This window comes from Balaenoptera physalus (assembly GCF_965194825.1).
Source record: "Balaenoptera physalus genome assembly, chromosome: 6".
Taxonomy (NCBI): domain Eukaryota; kingdom Metazoa; phylum Chordata; class Mammalia; order Artiodactyla; family Balaenopteridae; genus Balaenoptera; species Balaenoptera physalus.
In genome coordinates, this window is record NC_138885.1 from 102449715 (window position 1) to 102468997 (window position 19283).

The following is a 19283-nucleotide window of genomic DNA, read 5'->3' on the forward strand; positions in this document are numbered from 1 at the left end:
GGTAAATCTCATAGAACTGATACAACCACTTGAAATTCTGACCTGGATAAAAACATCTAGTCCAAACGACAAAGTTCAGATGGGCACCAGGAAATGAGATCAAATCTTTCCCAAAACACTGGCTCAAAGGTCACCACAATAGGAGAATGACTCTTAAAATCTCAGGGATTTTGGAAACCTTAAGCTGTGGCATTTCTTTGCATTTCATTATTTTATAGGAAATTACTGTTCTTTAATCATGTATATATTTAAAGTACTCATATTCAATATATGATTTTCAAAATAGTGATGAAATATACTATTGGGGTTAACAGTATTTGGGGATAACTTTTCCTTCATATATGTAGAAATTCATGACGCCTTTCTTAAAAACATGTTGCGAAAATTTTTATATTTCCTTTTATGAGCACAACATAAAATTCATTATCCTAGATTATGATCTATTATATTTGAATTACTGGTTTGGTAGGAATTATTTTTCTTCATAAAAAATATAAGAAAAGAAAAACTACAAGTAAATCTTATTGATTAGTTATTTGGTGATTAATTGGAGTAAGTGATAAAAAAATCTAACAATTCTTTAAATTTAGGCTTTTTACAGATGAGCCCTACCTTTAACAGGTTCCCAGGGTTCAGGTCCCCAGAGCTGCCAGCAAAGCATGTGACTAAAACCAAGAGAATAAGGGGTCAAAAATACCTCTACCTGAGACTTTTCTTTTTCTTCAAGTTTGAATGTTCCAGTTCTCAAAACTATTGTGAGTTCCTCATGCAGTCGCTCCCCTTTTTTTTCTTCCTCCATAAGGAAAAGAAGAAATACTTTTCTGGCTATTTTTCTTCCTCTCTAACTAAGAGAACAGTTGGATTGTTAAGGTTCCTGCCACTTTCACCATATCAAGAAACCATGATGTTAAACTTATAGAGAAAAAGGTCAATTTTTTCATATTTGTGGGTAATACTGCTCAGCTAAGTGCTGGACTGAAATAAAAAATGAGAGCCACAGAAGAACATGTTGTGTTCTCAGTTATTTAAAAAAAAAAAAAATGACCAAATGTTCTTTCTCAATCTTTTTCCTTATTTCACTGGCCATGTACATTTCTTCTAGGAAATGGTCAGAGGAAGTGGGGGAAAGTAAAATTAGGCAAAATATAAATGTATGTATGACTGTGTTCATTGTTACCATTGTGATACAAATTTTGTTTAGAGAAAGTAACAAAGCTTCTGGCAAATTGGTGTTCTGTAAATCACAATGAATTTAAATGATCAACATCTTTCTTAACACCGACTTTATCTCCAAAGTAAAAGTTCATTTATTTGCTTATTTATTTGGTAAATATGTATTAAGTACCTATTATATTTCAAGTATGCTATGCTAGATTTTGTAGGGCATAAAAATGAGAGAAGTAACATCTGCTTTCATGATATTCACAGTCGAGCAAAGGAAACACCTAGCACAGGAAATTAGTGAGTGTTCAGTATATGTCTGTGGGATAATACGTGAGTAACTGTAATGTGATGTGTTCTATAAGTCACGTGTGTGTGTGTCTGTGTGTGTGTGTCTGTGTGTGTGTGTTTTATGAGGACTGTAACTTTGCTGCGAAGGATACTAACTTATACTCATTATCTTGGAATTATTACAAATAAAATCGTTTCTGAAGAGTTAGAACTAGCGTTAGTTCCCTTCGTAGTTAACCTCTGACAACGATAATTCTCCACTCTTCGTGAAGGGTCTTGAACAGAGGATGCTTTCCATGACTACATTTTGCTTTTTTTAATGCTTAGTACCTCTTTCACTACAGATTGAGAACTATAATTAATACTTTAAAAGAAAGTCACAACATAATTTCATGGATTTGTTTTAAACTTTTCAGAACTTCTTATTAAATAGTACTAAGCATTGTTCAGTAACTCTCAGACTGAATAGCAATAATCTTAGCCAGTTTTAACGGAACAATGAACATGTGCCAGCTTCTGTGATAACCATTTTATACGTATTTTTAATTTCTCAAGAACCTTGCAAGATAGAAATTATTAGTACCTCTCTCCTCATAGGGAAAATAAGGTTCAGAGAGGTTAACTGAGTCAGTTCCTGGGATCATTCTGACTCCAAGGCCTGTTCTCCTTCTACTACAGAGATGCCAACCCACAAATCCCCTAAAAGAAAGAATCCATGTCATTCCAAGCATAGCCTGCGGATTGTGTTTTTAGCTACATCCTAAACAACAAAACATGCCCAACCATTTTACACCTCTGAGAGAATTATTCTGTGGAAACTGTTAGTACACAGTCTACCAGATTTAAGTCAACTAATTTGTCTTAATGTTCACCTTTTTTCTAAATTTTAAGACGGTAAATAGAACATTAAAATAAGAAAGTAGACACCTTCAAAGTCCATGCCAGTTTTATACATGCATTTTAATAGAAATAGAAATTGCTTGTCTATTTTTCTCAATCACGTGGTGTATTTACCCCTTAACCCAATCTGATGTGAACATTTATAAGAACAGAATTCAAAAATACAGCTCTTTGTAAAGAATATGTGAAAGTGTTAATATTGATGGCTTTGCAGCCTGCTATCTTAAAATAACAAAGTAAAATTTCAGCAGGAATTATGGTCTCAGAAATTTAGCCCTTTTTTGTTATTTTGAAAACAAAGTATTAGGGCATCACTACTTCTAATTCCTCTACTAACTGTCCTACATCCATCTCCATACCTAGCAATGGTAACGTATATGTGTTGATCATAGGCATTTGGGAAATCCATACACATTGAGTAGGATAAGTTAATGAGCTTCTCCGTGACTTCTCATTTTGGCCTTTAGGCTGTTTATGATTAGGCTCTAATCTAAGTCTGTAGTTTCTGTTTGTTTTGTTTGTTTGTTTCTCCTGGGGATCCTCTTTGTGACCTTCCACTGCAACCAAATTGATCTCTCTTTGTCATCTTCAACTTTTGCATATTTAATTGCCTCCTTCTCCTCTACCTACACAGACTCTATTTATCCTTCACTATCAGCTCTTTAAATCTTGCTTAACTACCCTGTTCTAGTCTGAATATGGAAACTTTTCATAAGTCTTCTAACAAGCCCCTGAATTGAGATCTGGGAGTAGTACTGTAGGGTCGACAAAGTCTGATACCAGTCACTTGGGTTCAAATCCCAGTTCTACTACTAAGAGATAAGTGATCTCAGCCAAGTTCCTTAACCTCTGCTCTGGTAGCTATCACTTCTGTAAAATGTATGGATAAAAAAAAAAATAAGGTAGACATTGAATGTATTAATATACATAACATATTCAGAACAGTGTTGCATATAGATGGTCACTGAGCTATTATTATTAAAAGAAAATTAGCAGACAGGTCAAATAATTGTAGCTGCCTACCACTCCTCGCCAGTGTTTACTTGTTGCTGTTTGTCTTTATAATCCATTCAAAGGGCTTTACAGTAAATGGATATTTCTGAGCTACTGAGTTTTGAAAAACAACTCAGGTTACCCATTGGTATTAAAATACAAGGAAAATTCCCAAACCTCTCAGAAGAAACTGCTCAGGTATGTCAAAGAATAATTATCACCATCTTCAGTTTATAGAATTGTCCACATACATTATTTTATTTGGGGCTAGTTTAATTTTTTAAGTTTTTAGCTTATTTAATGACCAGGGGAATACAAAATGAGACAAAACTGAAAAAGAAATAGCAGCAAAATGGATCATATTACATAAAAAAATTAACCACCAGCAGCATCTCACACTCAAATTACTGTGTTCTTTAGCAGCATAGATGACGAAAAATAATGAATCATGGAAAAGGGAATCAGGAAATAACCGTATCAGCATGGAATACCCTCTTCTCTGCAGAGGCTCAAAGACATCTCTGGAGTGTCAAAGGCATGTCCTTCAATATTTAACTTTTTCACTGTTCCTCATTTCAAATTGAACAATATGTTAATTACCCGATGAAGCGTTATAATTACGCTAATAGCTCCACTCTTACTTATAATTACTGCATCAACACTTTCTTCTTCATATGCTTCAATCTATACCTATTACATTGTCATGATGAAGACACATTAACATTATAATACCGTATAATTAGCTGATGAGCAATTAAATTATTCCACTGCTCTTGTTCCTCTTTGCCAAAAGGTTGCTTCCAAGCTCTATTATCTCCTCTTTCTCTTCAGTTTGCTTTACTGGTTCTTTTCCCCCCAAAACAAAGAGGCTCATAAGCTGTATTCAAAGCATTTTGATTTCAAATTCAGAATGGGTAAGTGCTCAAGTTGGTGTTGGTCGAAGAAATAAATTGGCTTTATAGACAAGTTTTAAATGATTTTCATTTTGCTTCAATGATAAAGAACTGCAAATCTACATAACATGATAAAACTTTGCAGGACCATTCTTTCTAAATACTGATTTTTTTTGTTTCAAAAATTAAAATTTTCCATAATAGTCAGTAAAATTATTTAAACTATATTAGATTCTATTTGAAATACAGCCCTCATGGATTATTTTATAAATAATTCAAACTAAACTTTCACAGAAACTCTGAAGCTTTGAGGATTGTGAACATAAATTAAAATACATACTGACTGTATAACTATGGCAATGTGCAGTCTATCCTTTTGACTTGTCCAGCTACCATTAAATATGTTTTCCTTTAAGTGCCCGCTATCATTCTTCGAGATTTTAGTCCCTTAAGAAGGTTCCTGTGTGAAAATGGATCTCTCTCCTTGGTTAAAGACTTATTTTAGCCCAAATAAACTTTAGAACTAATTGGAACACAATTTTAATGACTCTAAAACACTTGGCATCCACATGGCTTATCACTGCAATCACTTTCTGCATGTATGTGGCAACCTAACCCAGTTGCTGTTTAGTCCATATTTTATGAGAACTTAATCTTTCTTAGATAACTTTGGAGTAACATTATGAGCTACGAAAGAAAAGTGGAATTCACTTTACAAGCAAGGCCTATTTCAATAAAATGACTTCTGTTGTCTCAGCTTAGTCTCCTTTGCTGTGGGGCAGAGGAAAATCTATTGAGTATGATGGTCTCATATGCAGAAACTTGCCTCTTTAGAAAAGCCATATGGGCCCTGACAACTTCCAAAAGCCATTTCAGATTATTAGTAACAATATATTTGGACAGTAATGACAAACAAGTTACCTCTGACTTGAGATAGACCGGAGAGTGATTAAGTCCTTGCTTAAGTAACAATTACTTTGACTACAATTCTGTGACTTTCAAAGTCCTTAACCATAATTTGATATTTTTAAACTGAAAAAAGATTCATGCTTTCACAGGGATACATTGTTTATTTTGCCTCAGGTCAAATATAATCTCTCAACCTCTGACAAACTGTATTAGCACTGCCATTTGTTTTTCAATTGTTATGGAAAAAACAAAGTTTAACCATTAATGAATGAGAATCTCTGTGTAGAACACAGAAGTAGGCTGTACTTTATATCAAATAAAACTTGGTCTACTGACAGATATTAAAGTTCAAAAGGCATTAAAATGCAATCAAGATTAACATGTCAGGATTTTAAATAGAATGTTAGCTGGAATAACTTGAGACTCTCACTCCAAATTATTAATACATTGTAGATAAGAATCCTATATTGATTTTAATTATTTATATGCAGTTAAAATGTCTACTGTTTTCATCTCTTGTAAATAGGGTTCCTAGTACACATGTTAAAAGCAGGAGTGTAGAGATTAAGAGCCTGAACCTTGAGTCAAACCCTGCTCCAACACTTACTGTGTGACCTTGAACAAGTCATTTAATCTTCCTAAGCCTAGTTTGCAGCTATAAAATAACAGCAGTACCTATCTTATAAAGTTACTGGAAGGATAAAGGGAAAAATTTAACATAAAGCAGTCAGCACAGTGCCTAGCATAATGTGATCACTCATTAAATATTAAGTAGTATCATTATTCCCTATTATCAGTTTAAAGGTTATTTTTCTTTCTGTTCTTTGGAAAACACGTCATGCAAAATTCATAATTATCAGACGCTATAATTTCTCATAAAATATTTGATCTGGAAAAGATTTTATTTTATTTTTTTTTAGTCTAAGTACTTCATATGCATTTTCTAGGAATATAAGTTTAATTAGTGCCCAAGTTAGCACTACATGGCAGTGCTCACTCCCAATTGTATGTCTTTCTATTTTACCTTTTTATTTAAGAGATCTGTAAAATGCATATAACTGGGCTACAGTCTTTTAAAATATATGAAATTTTAATCATATATACAAGTTACCACATGAATATAAAATTTAAATTGTATAATCACCTGTAGCCCGTTTGAACTCTTGGCATTATTCAAGGTATAAAACCAACATGTTTATTTTAGTCTCTATATAGAATATACCTATAGAAAACCAAATCCCTGTTTTCAATGCTGATTTTTCTGCCTCCTTTCAGTTGAAGTATTGAGATTTTACTAGTCTACTTAACACTTCCTCTTTTAAACAGTACCAGAATTACTATATTTCTTTCACAGTAAATTATTATATCTAACGGCTTCTGAAAAGTGTTCTTCCATTTCTTCCAGGACTGCTGCTATATCACAATGAATTTTAACATAAACTGGCTTTTGGAAATTCTCTCCCACATATTCTTGAAGACTATATAAATTTTGAACCCCTAATCATATAACTTCTGATGGTAGTATTCAATACTTCAAAAGAATGCAATATTTGTTGTTTGTTAATGCCATCAGGAGTATTTTATTCCCACATTCCACAAAACTGATACCCTTGTGGTTGAGGGAAATTCATATCCCCAGCTCCTAATAATAGAAAAAGAAAACATAGATGACCCCAATTGAATCTGGGGAAAGTTTTCCTTTTTTTTTTTTTTTCTTTCTTCTCAATACCAATTGTTATCTGCTGTTTTGGTGGGAAGCTACAAAGATTGACAGGACACTCTGGTGGGAAGCTACAAAGATTGACAGGACACCCCAAAACAGATAGGAATTCAGAACCATCAGTATCTGGCAAGAATGGGGTCAAAGACCTAATAATAAGCCTTCCTCACTTTGTTACCAATCACGTGATTATAGTAACATAATAGCCATCAAAAGCTTGAAATGCTTTATTCTCTCTATAATGTTTCTTTAATTAATTATGTTAGGTGAATCTCACATAAAATTATTTATAATTAATTATGTTTCCTCAGCTTAACCTCTGGGACTTGGATTCCCATTTGATGGTTAAATATACTATATAACAATCAAATTGATCTTTTAATATAGTGTGGTAATATGACTCTCATTCACTTTTCAAATCCCATTCCCCAAAAAGCATCTTCAGAAGATCCCAGCTACGACTAATGTTTTGGCCTCAGGGTTAAGTAAGAGTAGATAATCTCTGGAAATGTGACTTAACCTTTCGGTCAGTAAGAGTTAGGGCTGATAGATGAACACAAAAAGGCTTCTCTCCCCTGTTCCTAGAGGTGAGCCACTACTGTGTCCAAGGATAGCTTTTACAATCAAAGTAGTCTGCTGAAAATAACCAAGAGTGACAATCAGCTCTTAGCCCCCAAAGGAACTTCACATTGCCTCTGTCATTTACAAATGAGTAGTGTATCTCTGGAAGAGATGAGTCTTTGTGGCTACGTTACTAACCACAAGAATTGAGATATCAAGCTCTTCTATTCTGTTCATCAGTATATTCTATGGAATGAATAATCGTGGATTCAGTGGTATTCTGGGATTCTCTGATCCCAGCTATCACAATTCTTACCATCTATAGTTTGCCTCAGAAGAAGAGAATTTGGATATATGAATAAAGGTAGGATACCCAACCCACATTAACATTTTTCAGGCATGAAATAGAGAAGAGAACCTGAGACAGGTGGTTTTGAATAGAGATATGGAAAGTCTAAAAATGGAGAAACCTACTTTTAATGAGACATAATGAAAAAGCAAAAGGAAACAGAATCACAGCAGGTCAGTGCTGCAAGAGACCTATGAATACAAACTAACACTTCCCTTTAAAGATGAGGGAACCGAGGCCCAAAGAGGTGAATGCCATTAACCAAGTTTGCTACATAGTAAATGGTAGGATGCTGGGAGTTCAGTTTTCTGACCCTAAAGCCGCTACAATAACAAAAGTGGTGAGGGAGCATTTTGCTGTTTATAATTTAAATGTGTGCAGTTTTGAAATAAATAAATAGTGTAAGTTGGTCTAGATCTGAGACTTCCCACTCCTACATAAATTCCCTTTCATGCATGTAGTAATACCTGGCAACAGTATCAATTTATTTATCATTTATCTTCATATTCATCAATTAATATGAAATTCTAGGATAAAAATAATTTTGTATCACAGGCCAGTGATTTTTATATTTTTCTACCAAATTGTCTATTTGCCACTGTAAAGGAGATGCAAATTCCACAGCCATGGGTGTGCGGATCATAACACAGATATGTAAGATCTAATGGAGAAATTTCTTCAGAGAGTGACATTTTGTCTTAAAAGAATCATGTAACATTTTCTATTTGCCTGTTTTCATGGGAAAATACTGTTTTCCCCACAAAAGTTCAAGGTAAATTAATGCTCCAAAGATCGACAAGGTTTGCTTTGTCTAACCTTGCAGAATTCTGCATATTCTCAGGAGTTCATATACTTTAGTATATACCGATTATAAGCTATTTACCTTTCCCAGTTTGGAAGCCTACTATAAGCACAAAGAACTGAGTGCAAAAAAAAATTCATACAAAAATGATTTTTTTCTGTTCCTCTGTTTCATATAACAGCAATTCTTCTCCAGAAAGGAACATGAATTAAAGGAAAGAGAAAATTTACATTGAATTTTAACTACATATTTCATACTGTTGTCCTGAAGTAAAATAAAAAATACTTTTTAATTCCCTACCTCTAACCAAAATCTACCTATACTTTTCCAGCAGTAACTCAAATATTTATTTACTTTGAATAATAAATAAGTATAAATTGATTAATCAAACCAAAAGTTCCAAATTATTCCCTTTAGTCACAGTGACTCATCTAAAGTGGATTTGGACAGGATAAAGTACAGAATGTATTTTCATAAAACTAATAGGATTTTTCAAGAATGGAAAAGGGGGACTTCCCTGGTGGCGCAGTGGTTAAGAATCTGCCTGCCAATGTAGGGGACATGGGTTTGATCCCTGGTCCAGGAAGATCCCACATGTCGAGGAGCATCTAAGCCCGTGCACCACAACTACTGAAGCCGGCGCACCTAGAGTCCGTGCTCCGCAACGAGAAGCCTGTGCACCACAAGGAAGAGTAGTCCCCGCTCACAACTAGAGAAAGCCCATGCGTGGCAATGAAGACCCAACGCAGCCAAAAATAAATAAATAAATTTATTTAAAAAAAAAAAAAAAAAAAGAATGGAAAAGGCATGAATCTTTTTCTCATCCTGCCATCTACCCATGCTTAAAGACTCTCCACAATAGTAATTCTTGAAACAAACATTTATAGAATGCTTGATATGAGATGATTCTAAGACAGACATTGTCCCTGTTTTCACAGAATTTAGAGTGATCAGATAGTAAACATCCATAAAGAAATAAAAAGCAAATTGTGATAGGTTCTCTACAGAGAATTAAAACAAAGTGATATGAGATTGATGCGTGGAGAGAATTGTATTTTATCGGATGCTCATGAGAGGACTCTTTGAGAGATGATATTTAAGGTGAGCCTAAATTGACAAGAAAAACCATGCATGTAAAATTGAAGAAACATTTCAGAAAAACTAAATAGCTGTTACAAAGTCCCTAGGGCAGGAATAGAAAGAGTGCCACGTAGCTGGAGCAACATGTTTAAGGAAGGTGAGAGAGATGGTGTCAGAAAGATGTGCAGAATGAAATTCTGTAGGATTTCATTATTTTACAAAAGAGTACAAAATTTGATTTTACTATAAGTCAATGGGAACATTGGAGTATTAAGTAGTGGAATGATGACACTATGTAACTTATTTCAACTGTTTTAACCATATAGATGGTTGTGTAAAGTAAGGACTTTAAGGGTTGCAGCTGGAAACAGATTAGCGCCTGTGGTTTGGACCGTGGTGCTGATATGTACTTAAAACCATGGGACTGGAAGAGATTACCTAGGTTGATACTGTGTATTGATAGGAAAAAAAATACCTCTAAAATACTTCAATATGTAGAAAATAAGTAAGGGAAAGTGTCCAGTAAAGAAGACGGAGACCATTTAGTGAGTATATTGACTTGAAAATAAATATATATTTTATTTTTTGTTGTTGTTGGCCGCTCTGAGCAGTTCGTGGGGTCTTAGTTCCTGGACCAGGGATTGAACCTGCACCCTCGGCCATGAAAGAACGGAGTCCTAACCACTGGATCGCCTGGGAATTCCCTATAAATATATATTTTAAATGATACAGTTAAAAATAGAACAAGCAATATACCTCTATCCTATGCATATTTAAATATATATATACTTATGCATACAAGGGCTCAATGACTATTTATAAAAATGTGTGTGTAAAGCTATGTATCACAAGTATTCACATAAAAATAAATAAATTATTTTAAATCCACACACAGAGGTAAAACACTGATAGGCAAAGGACACATCATACGATGCTGACTACAATCGTGTTCTTTGAGGTTGTCTGTCAACCTCTCCATCAGAGAATTTTTTTCCCTGCCCACTTCCATCTGAGCAGATCTCCAGCCTTCTCACCAGCTCCTTTCTTTGTCTCCATCCCTGCCATCTTTCTGGTTTATTCTCTCCATCCAACCCGCATCTCTCCATCTCTTGAAGATTATATTCTCACTCAGCTCTCTAAACACAGTAATCAAATTCACTCCCATGCCCACTTGTGTATGACCGAATGCATCAGTGTGCTTAAAGGGATGAAGGCCCTTTATTTTATTAGACCACTTTTCTAGATGTTAAAGAATGAAAAGTATGTCAATTCACTGTAGGTTTACCTAGTACAGTTGGGTCAGAGACTTTTATTGTGCATTCAAAGGAGTTTTCAGGTAGTCCAACAGAAAAGTAATTACCTGGAGAATTATGATTTTCTATCAGCTAGAATTTCTGTCAATCTGGTAATACAGTAACTATTCAGGTACTCCATTCTGATTATTTAAATGCGAACACTGATGGCACCAATGATTTTGCTTCATCTTTTAAGACTTGGAAAAGTTTGAAAGAGTAACTCTCCTTTTCCAATTACCCTGAATTAAATACATTTTTGTTAGACTAAATCATTGTTATATTATGTTCAATTAACTTTTTTATGATAAAATATGCATTATTTCCTCAACTTTGTAAGACTTAAGTGTGAGAAGAAAAATGAAAATAGTTTTAAGAAAAATTATTATTAACTATAGCTCTTAAATAACTTTGTTAAAATACATATAGATACCTATATTCCTAACCTCCTAAATCCTCTGAATGAAAAGTAAACAGCATAATAATACAGGATTCTCAATGGACCTGCACTTTCCCAAGTCAGGCAAAAACAAGGTAAATCTCTTAATGGGGTGTGTACATCACATGGGTCTCCTATTAAGTGTGCTGCACATATAATCTTTTGTGTTGGTACTTTTGATGGAATATTTCTACATGTTTTGCAAGATACAGAGTAAGAAAACCCCATGTGAGATGATGAGACAATACAGTAAAATTAACTAATTAAAGGGAATAAAGGAGTTAGACTATAAAGATAAGACCCCCAGGAGTAACCATAATCTAAGAGAGAACTTTGCAATTCCATAGATATTAAGAAAAATCATGAATGATTACAGAAAAAATAATCCGTTGGAAAGAAAATGTTAAAAAAATGTTTTTGAGGTAATTAGGTAGATTTCACTCTATATCAAATACCCTAAACAAATGCAAAATAAAACCAGTATCAGATTTTTATTGAATTGGAAAAAAAAATTACCAAGTGAGCAATAAAATGGACATTACCACAGTCCTAGCATAAATTTCAGCAACTTCCTGGAAAACAAATTAGCTTTAGGTCTCAAGAACTTTAAAAAAGGTGATATCTTTTGCTTTTGTAATTACACTCTGTCAAATCTCTCCTAGGAAATATTCAACATTGGGTACAGTTTTATACCCAAGGACATTTCCCCAACATGATTGGTAATTGTGAAATTTTGAAATATTCTTAATCTAAAAAAAGGTAAAATGTTAAACAAGGCTACATCCATAGACTGGAATATTATGCAATCATTGTCGGTGTTCTATTTCAGTAAGTTTTAATGACATGAGAAAATGTTTATAGTATAAAGCTTAATTTAGAAAATCAGCAAGCTTCTTCAAATATATCTTTTGACTCAGTTTTGTGTGTGTGTTTCTGTGTGTGTGTGTGTGTGTGTGCATGTGCACACGTGTGAAACAGAGCTACATCAATTAATTTTTTCTAGGTAGTAAAATTGCAAATGTATTAAGTAAATTTCTCTATTGATTTTTGCATATTTCAGAATTTTAATTCACGAAGTATATATTATATAGTGAGAAAAATAAAAGACTAAACAGAAAATTTTAAAAACAATGTAAATTTCCACAAGGGAGGTCAAGGAAGATAATGCCCAAAGAAATGCCCAATAGCTTTGCAACAGGAAAGGAAATGGTTACAAGAAAGAAAAGGACATTGTATTGATGTGATTAAAGCAGAAGTTATAGTTTATAGAGTTGGAGAGTAAATGCAGAGCGATGAACGGGGGAGGAGGTCAGTGGGGATGGGCCTTTTATGAACCTTGGTTATGAAGAGCAACGTGGAAACAGAACAAGGAAGTCACTCTTTTAAGGCCCATTACTACACAGGTCACTCAATCAAGTATGGGATCTGTCCTCAAGAAACATAACATTTTACAGGGTTTTCCTCAAAAATTCTCTCACATTCATATTTCCTACCAAGGAGACTCAGGAAGAATGACCCAGCAAAGTTACCTTTAATCCAATAGGTCCTGCCCACTCGTAGGCTTTATACAGACGACTTGGCCTTAACAGCTCTATGCATTCCCTCGTCATCAAACTTCTCTCTACCTTTGACTCTGAATTATATGATTAAAAAATAGCTGCAGCAATTTTCAGTACATATTCCTTCTTTTTCTTAAAGCAGCAGCTATTGGATGCATATTTAAAGAAGACATTTTTCAAAGAAAATATCACCTTAACTAAAAGGAAAATTCAAAATATTATAGTCTATGTAAAATTTCCATTCCTACATATAATCTCTGATCATTTTTAATATATTAAAAGGAGGTTATAGAAAAATATTTTTTCACATTTGTTAGATTACTTAATGAAAAAAAAATACACATAGAAAAATAAAATACTGGAAAAATGCCCCCGATACAAAGTAATTACATAGAATATAGCAATTGTGAAAAATATGAAAATGACACAAGACTCCACATGAAGTACAATAATATATTAACACACAGTTGTTTGGGTAGATTATTCTCAGAATTTATTGAACAAACAGCTTCTATCTATAAACAATCTATATTTGAGGAACTTCACTACATCCTGTTAAGATCCTTGATTCCAAATTGGCCTTGTTGACAAATCAAGATATTCTATAATCTATTCTAGCCACAAAGCATTTATAAATAAATGACATTATTCCTAGCTTTTCTGACCCAAATACACTAGCTTTTGCTATTAATTAAAAAATGAAGTAAACCAAATATGTGTATGCTTATAATCATGTTTTTTTTTTTAATATAAGAAACAAGCTTTTATCTCACTTGCTTCCAAAATGTGGGTAAAGGTTCAGTGTGATGGGAAGCAAGAGACATCAGAGCATGAGAAGTTCTCATAGAGGAACAGATTAAATGAATTGAAATTATTGGACAAAAATATTACTTTCTTGGTATAGAATGGAGTGACCAGTCTGTGAACCCTTGGATAAATTTATTGCAAATGTCAATATATTAAATAGTTATAAATTATTCTGATACTTAAAACACTTTATTGATCTCATCCTGAATGGTTATATGTTATATCCTTTATTAAATAAGGAAAATAGTACACTCAGAATTTATGAGATCTTTTTCTTGATTTTTAAAGATAATATAAGAAATAAGTAAAATATTTAGGTATTTGATTATGAACTATATTTCCTCATTTTGTACATGTATGTAGACAGAGTATATATGAATGACATTCCAATATATGAAAGTTTGTGTTAAATTTAAAATAATTCTTTGGAAATTAGCCTATTTGAAACTCAGATGTGAATCAACTTGTCTGTCAACGTATTTGCCAGAAAGTTATATTAAAAGAAGAGGGGAAATTAAATTATTCCAATTCTGTATTATATTAAACTGAATACCACAACTAGGCAAGTGAGGTAGAGAGGGAAAAATCTAGTTGAGAAGAGGATTTAGACAAGAACAAGGTGTATCCTGAAGAGGAAAAGACCTTACACTTCCATCACAATCAAACTTCAGGAGTCACTATCGGGCCATAGAAACAAGCAGAGGTGGATTTATCATAAAGCAAAATAAAGGATAAGCTTCAGGGCCCCTCATTTGCACAGACCCCTTGCAAGGCCCTGAACCTAATTTTATGTTATAGTTTTATATTCTTATTAATTAAGTACCCCCCCCCCCCCCACACACACACTCATAATGTACAAATGTCAAGCCTTTCAAAACCTAGATCTCTCTGGAAACCAATGGGAGAAAGAACTGCCATATCTGCATTTAAGTTTAATTGCCACTGGGTTTAAGCAGAATGTAGATATATGATGGCCTTCACCTTTTCCAGGTATGAATATGTGTTTACTAGGGAAATAACTCAACATATAATTTACTTGTACTAAGGGAGGGACTGGAAAACATAACCAGATATTGTAAACTTTCAATAGAGCAGATACTTGCAGGTCAGCCAGTAAAATATAACCACGACTGGGCCCTCAAATGGAAAATTCTTGGACTCTAGTTAAAAAGAGAAGGCTCAACTCCTGTTGAGCAACCCAAAATTGAGTTGATTCTCAGTGGATGAGTAAAAATGGTGCAAAAAAAAGTTGAGGTATCTTTAAATGCCTGGGAAGATTCTCCCTAAAATCTTGGAGATTTAAGTTTTCTTTTTCCCAATAATATGCATGCTGTTTTAATAAAAATTCTATTTTATTTTTTGTAAAGTGTCAATTTCATTAAAACTATTCTATATTGAATGTCACTATCAGCAGGAATTCCTTGGAGAGAATTGTGAGAGGTTACACTCTCTAGCAAGAATTGAGCATCATCTTCTGCTGTTTACCTGAATTAAAGATACAAAGTTTAGAGACACAAATTTCAAGGGAGGACATTTACATTCAGCAGTACAACACTTTATTGAGCAATCACTATGTACAAGGTACTGGGCTAAGATAGAGAACGATGCAAAGATAAATTAAGACTCGTCTCTTGCTTTAGTTTCAATCATACAAATGATTCAATATCAATAATTGATTCTTTAGTGCAACAGATTCCTTGAATAAAAATAACTGTTTTGCATGCTGTAGGTGACAGTAAAACAACTTTTTATAAGGAAAACAGATGATAATTATGAACTTATTAACTACACATTCTGCAGCCACATTCCATTTCCTCCACAAATGTATAACCTACGTCACGTGGCAATGACTCCTAGACAACAGTATCACAAAATACATTATATCGTTTTCAATATTTCTTCACAAACTATAGACTAAAATTCATTTTCTTCAATTTAGGATTTGAAAATTGCTAAATTTAATGCTTTTACATGCTTACCTTAACTTTCTTTGAAAACATCCACCTTCTCTCTATATAACTCCTCTGGCCAGCAACTAACTCTCCTGCACAATACCATTTCTTAGTAAGTTTGTCTTGTTCGTTCTTTTTTTCTAAGTGTCCACAAACTATTTTAAGAACTAAGTCAAGAACTACAGTCTTCACAATGCCTCCCTGGATGACTACAGTTGACTTCTTTTATTGCTTTTGTGTGTGTGTGTGTGTGTGTGTGTGTGTGTGTGTGTGTGTGTGTGTTTGGCAGATAATGTAGAACAAAAAGAGAGAGAACTGCTGTATCTCTGAATTTTCTGGATACTGAAGCTGCTGCTTCTTTTTTTTTAATTAATACACATAACACCTAATTTACCATCTTAACCATTTTCAAGCATATAGGACAGTAGTGTTAGGTACATTCACACTGCTATACAAAAAATCTGCGGAACTCTTTTCATCTGGCAAAATTGAAACTCTATACCTGTTAAATGACAACTTCCCATCCCTCTCTCTCCCCAGCCCCTGACAACCATCACTGTACTTTCTGTCTCTGTGAATTGGACTCCTCTAGTTATATCATACAAATGGAATCATACAATATTTGTCTTTTTGTGACTGGCTTATTTCACTTAGCATAATGTACTCAAGTTTTATCCATGTTGTTGCATAAGTCAGAATTTCCTTCCTTTTAAAGGCTGAATAATATTTCATTGAATGTATATATTTTCTTTATCTGCTCATCTGTCAATCGATACATGGGTTGCTGCCACATTTTGATTATTGTGAGTAATGCTGCTATGTGAAGCCCATTCTTTTAAGATGTAAAACTAGTATGGTAGGCAAAATTCTAAGACGGCCCTAAGATTTTCACCTCTTTGTGTACACACTCTGCATAAGCCCCTCTCCTTGACTATGAACAGGACTTGAATAAGATGAGATATAACTCCATAATTATGTTACTTCATATAACAGAAGAAATTTTGCAAATGTAAGTAAAGTCCTTAATCAGTTGATTCTGAATTAATCAAAATAGAGATTAGGATGGGTGGGCACAACCTAATCAGATGAGTCCTTAAGGAGGATAGAGAGATTTAAAGTCAAAGAGAAATGTTCTACATTCCTTGAGAAGCAAATGACCACGTTGTGAATGGCCTATGGAGGGGGCTATGTGACAAGAATCTAAGGGTGACCTCTAAGAACTGAGTGCAGTCCCTAGGTAGTAGCATGCAAGAAAATGAGGACTTCAGTCCTACAACCACAAGGAACTAAATTCTGCCAACAATCAGTGAGGCTTGGAAGAGAACCCAGAGCCTGATTTGAGACTGAAATCCAAGCAGACATCTTGAGGACCTGAGTAGAAGACCAAGCTAAACTGTACCCAGACTCATGTCCAAAAAGAAACCATAAGGTGTTTTAAATTGCTAAGTTTGTGGTAATTTGTTATGTAACAATAGAGAACTAATACCCCTGGTTTTGAATTTGGGTTAGAAACCTTTCTTTATTGCCAGTATTTCTTAAGTACAGACTATAAACCATAATTACGTCATCTCTATTAAATTCATCTTTGGGAACATCAAACACACAATATGTAATATATTTAAGGGCTATTGATGTTTGTTAAACTTTTTACTCCTACAAAAATAATTGCACCTCTACAGAGTTACTTTTGATTTTTTTTTTCAACTTGATTTTTTGTAGCTTTGTTTCCCCTATTATTTGTTGTTATTGTTGCTACATGTATGCATGCCTGACTCTGGTAGTCAATTGTATATTTGTATGTTCTAGTCTGTTATGAGTTGGAAGACCAGAGGATCATGCTTACTTGTATTGTTTCTACAGTGAGAATAACTAAGCTATAAACAAGGATAAAACAACATCTGAACTTAAATTGTCGTTTTTTTCTGTCTACCTCTCAGGATTTAAAATTGCCAGAAAAAAAAAAAGATATATGTTTATGTGATGAGATAATATTATAAGAATACCAATTGACTGTTGGAATTTTAGATTATTTTTTAAAATTGTAATTGTTATCTTCATTGGAAGCTCTTTATAAGGCAAAATGGCTAGATAGAAGGTATTATCTGTTCTCAAATGGTCGTTGCCTTCACGTGACTCTAGTGAGTCAGGGAAACATGTGCGGGCTTCATACAGAACTAGTCCATCAATTTGCAAATTAGAACCATGGGATATGTTATCTACTACTTTCTGAATCTACACATATCACTTACTGACTCGTTAATAGAGAATATGTGTTTTATTTTTCCACTAGTGGTAATTTAGGTAAAAGGTTGAAAAAACTTACAGATAAGAACAGTGAAAAATACAATACTAGAAGGGAACAGGGGAGAAAAATAAGCTAGGGTCACCTTCTGAGAAAAATAGGAAGGCTTTTGACAATAGATTACTATAAAGTAACAGGTTTCAAGTATTTAAATCTTAAAAATTTTTTCCTCATGTTTTTTTATGCTGTCTTTCCCCCCCACCCCCTCTGCATTTTGTAGTGTGTGCTCTATTTGCTTTCTAAACCAAGGTAAAAGTAAAGGTTCCTTTACCTGAATAACTCTAGCTCTCACATCTCACTTCCTGGCACAAAGTTTAGATTGAGGGCATCTAGGGAGATTTCTATATACATAACCACTTTCTTCAATGCACACATCTGAATGTACATGTCTAATATAATCACTTTATTTTAGCTTTCTTTGTGGATAAGAAAAATTTCACACACACCCCCCCCCCACCCCGCCGCCCATGTTTGCAGACATTCACAGTGACAAAAGTGATGGAATGCTTTGTTAACACTGCTGCCCACACACAATAGTCCTCCTGATTTGACATTTTTCCCTCTTTGGAACTTAAATGATCTTTTTTGGTACAGCATTAGATATACTATCATATTAAACATTTTTTAAAAAGGTAGGATATTTAAAATAGCATTAATACTGCTCTGTTGATATTACTTATGGAGTAAACAATTGAGTGAGAACTAGTTTCACTGAGTTTCACTGTAAAATTATTACTGTCTTAATTATCTGAGCTAGTATGGAAAATAAATGTACCGCAATTATGATAAGGGTGATTAGGAATACTGTATCTTTCTCATTCACTTTTGGCCTATTTTTTTTTTTTTTCACTCTGATAACTAAGAACCCCATATTTGTTTTCTGTTGCTTTAAACATGAGAACCTTAAATAATTCAGGCAAAAATAACCATTACTACCACTACCACCCACCTCCATATAGTGGGTATTTTTGACTTAATAACAACAAGAGACGGTACATCTGCAAGCTTCCATAATAGACAGCCAGGAAATGTAAAAGAGCAGCCTTTCTGTAGCAAATCAATACTGTAACTGGAATAGCAACCTGTCTCCCAGAGAACAAAGGCACTGCCATAAGGAGTCTCTGTTTGCTCTTTGCCATACCCCAAATCTACAGACATGTTTACAGAAAGAATGCCTATACCTCCTACTCAGAATTAAAAGGGAGGTCTTCTAAGCTTTGAAAGGCAATATTTGGGTTGTGTCAGGGGCTAGTATTTTATTTCTTTGTTCTGC

At 34.0% G+C, this 19283-nt stretch overlaps 1 protein-coding gene and 1 long non-coding RNA gene across 2 annotated transcripts in view; both read right to left on the reverse strand.

The window, feature by feature from the left end:
- Positions 1-19283, reverse strand: part of ERBB4 (erb-b2 receptor tyrosine kinase 4) — a 1174475-nt gene that overhangs the window by 606728 nt on the left and 548464 nt on the right. The gene's annotated exons all lie outside the window — the stretch shown is intronic.
- On the reverse strand, positions 2302-18452 carry LOC309662985. The gene is made up of 2 exons (XR_014265059.1): positions 6920-18452; positions 2302-6886 (listed from the first exon to the last, which is right to left on the reverse strand). It is a non-coding gene; the product is annotated as an uncharacterized lncRNA (long non-coding RNA).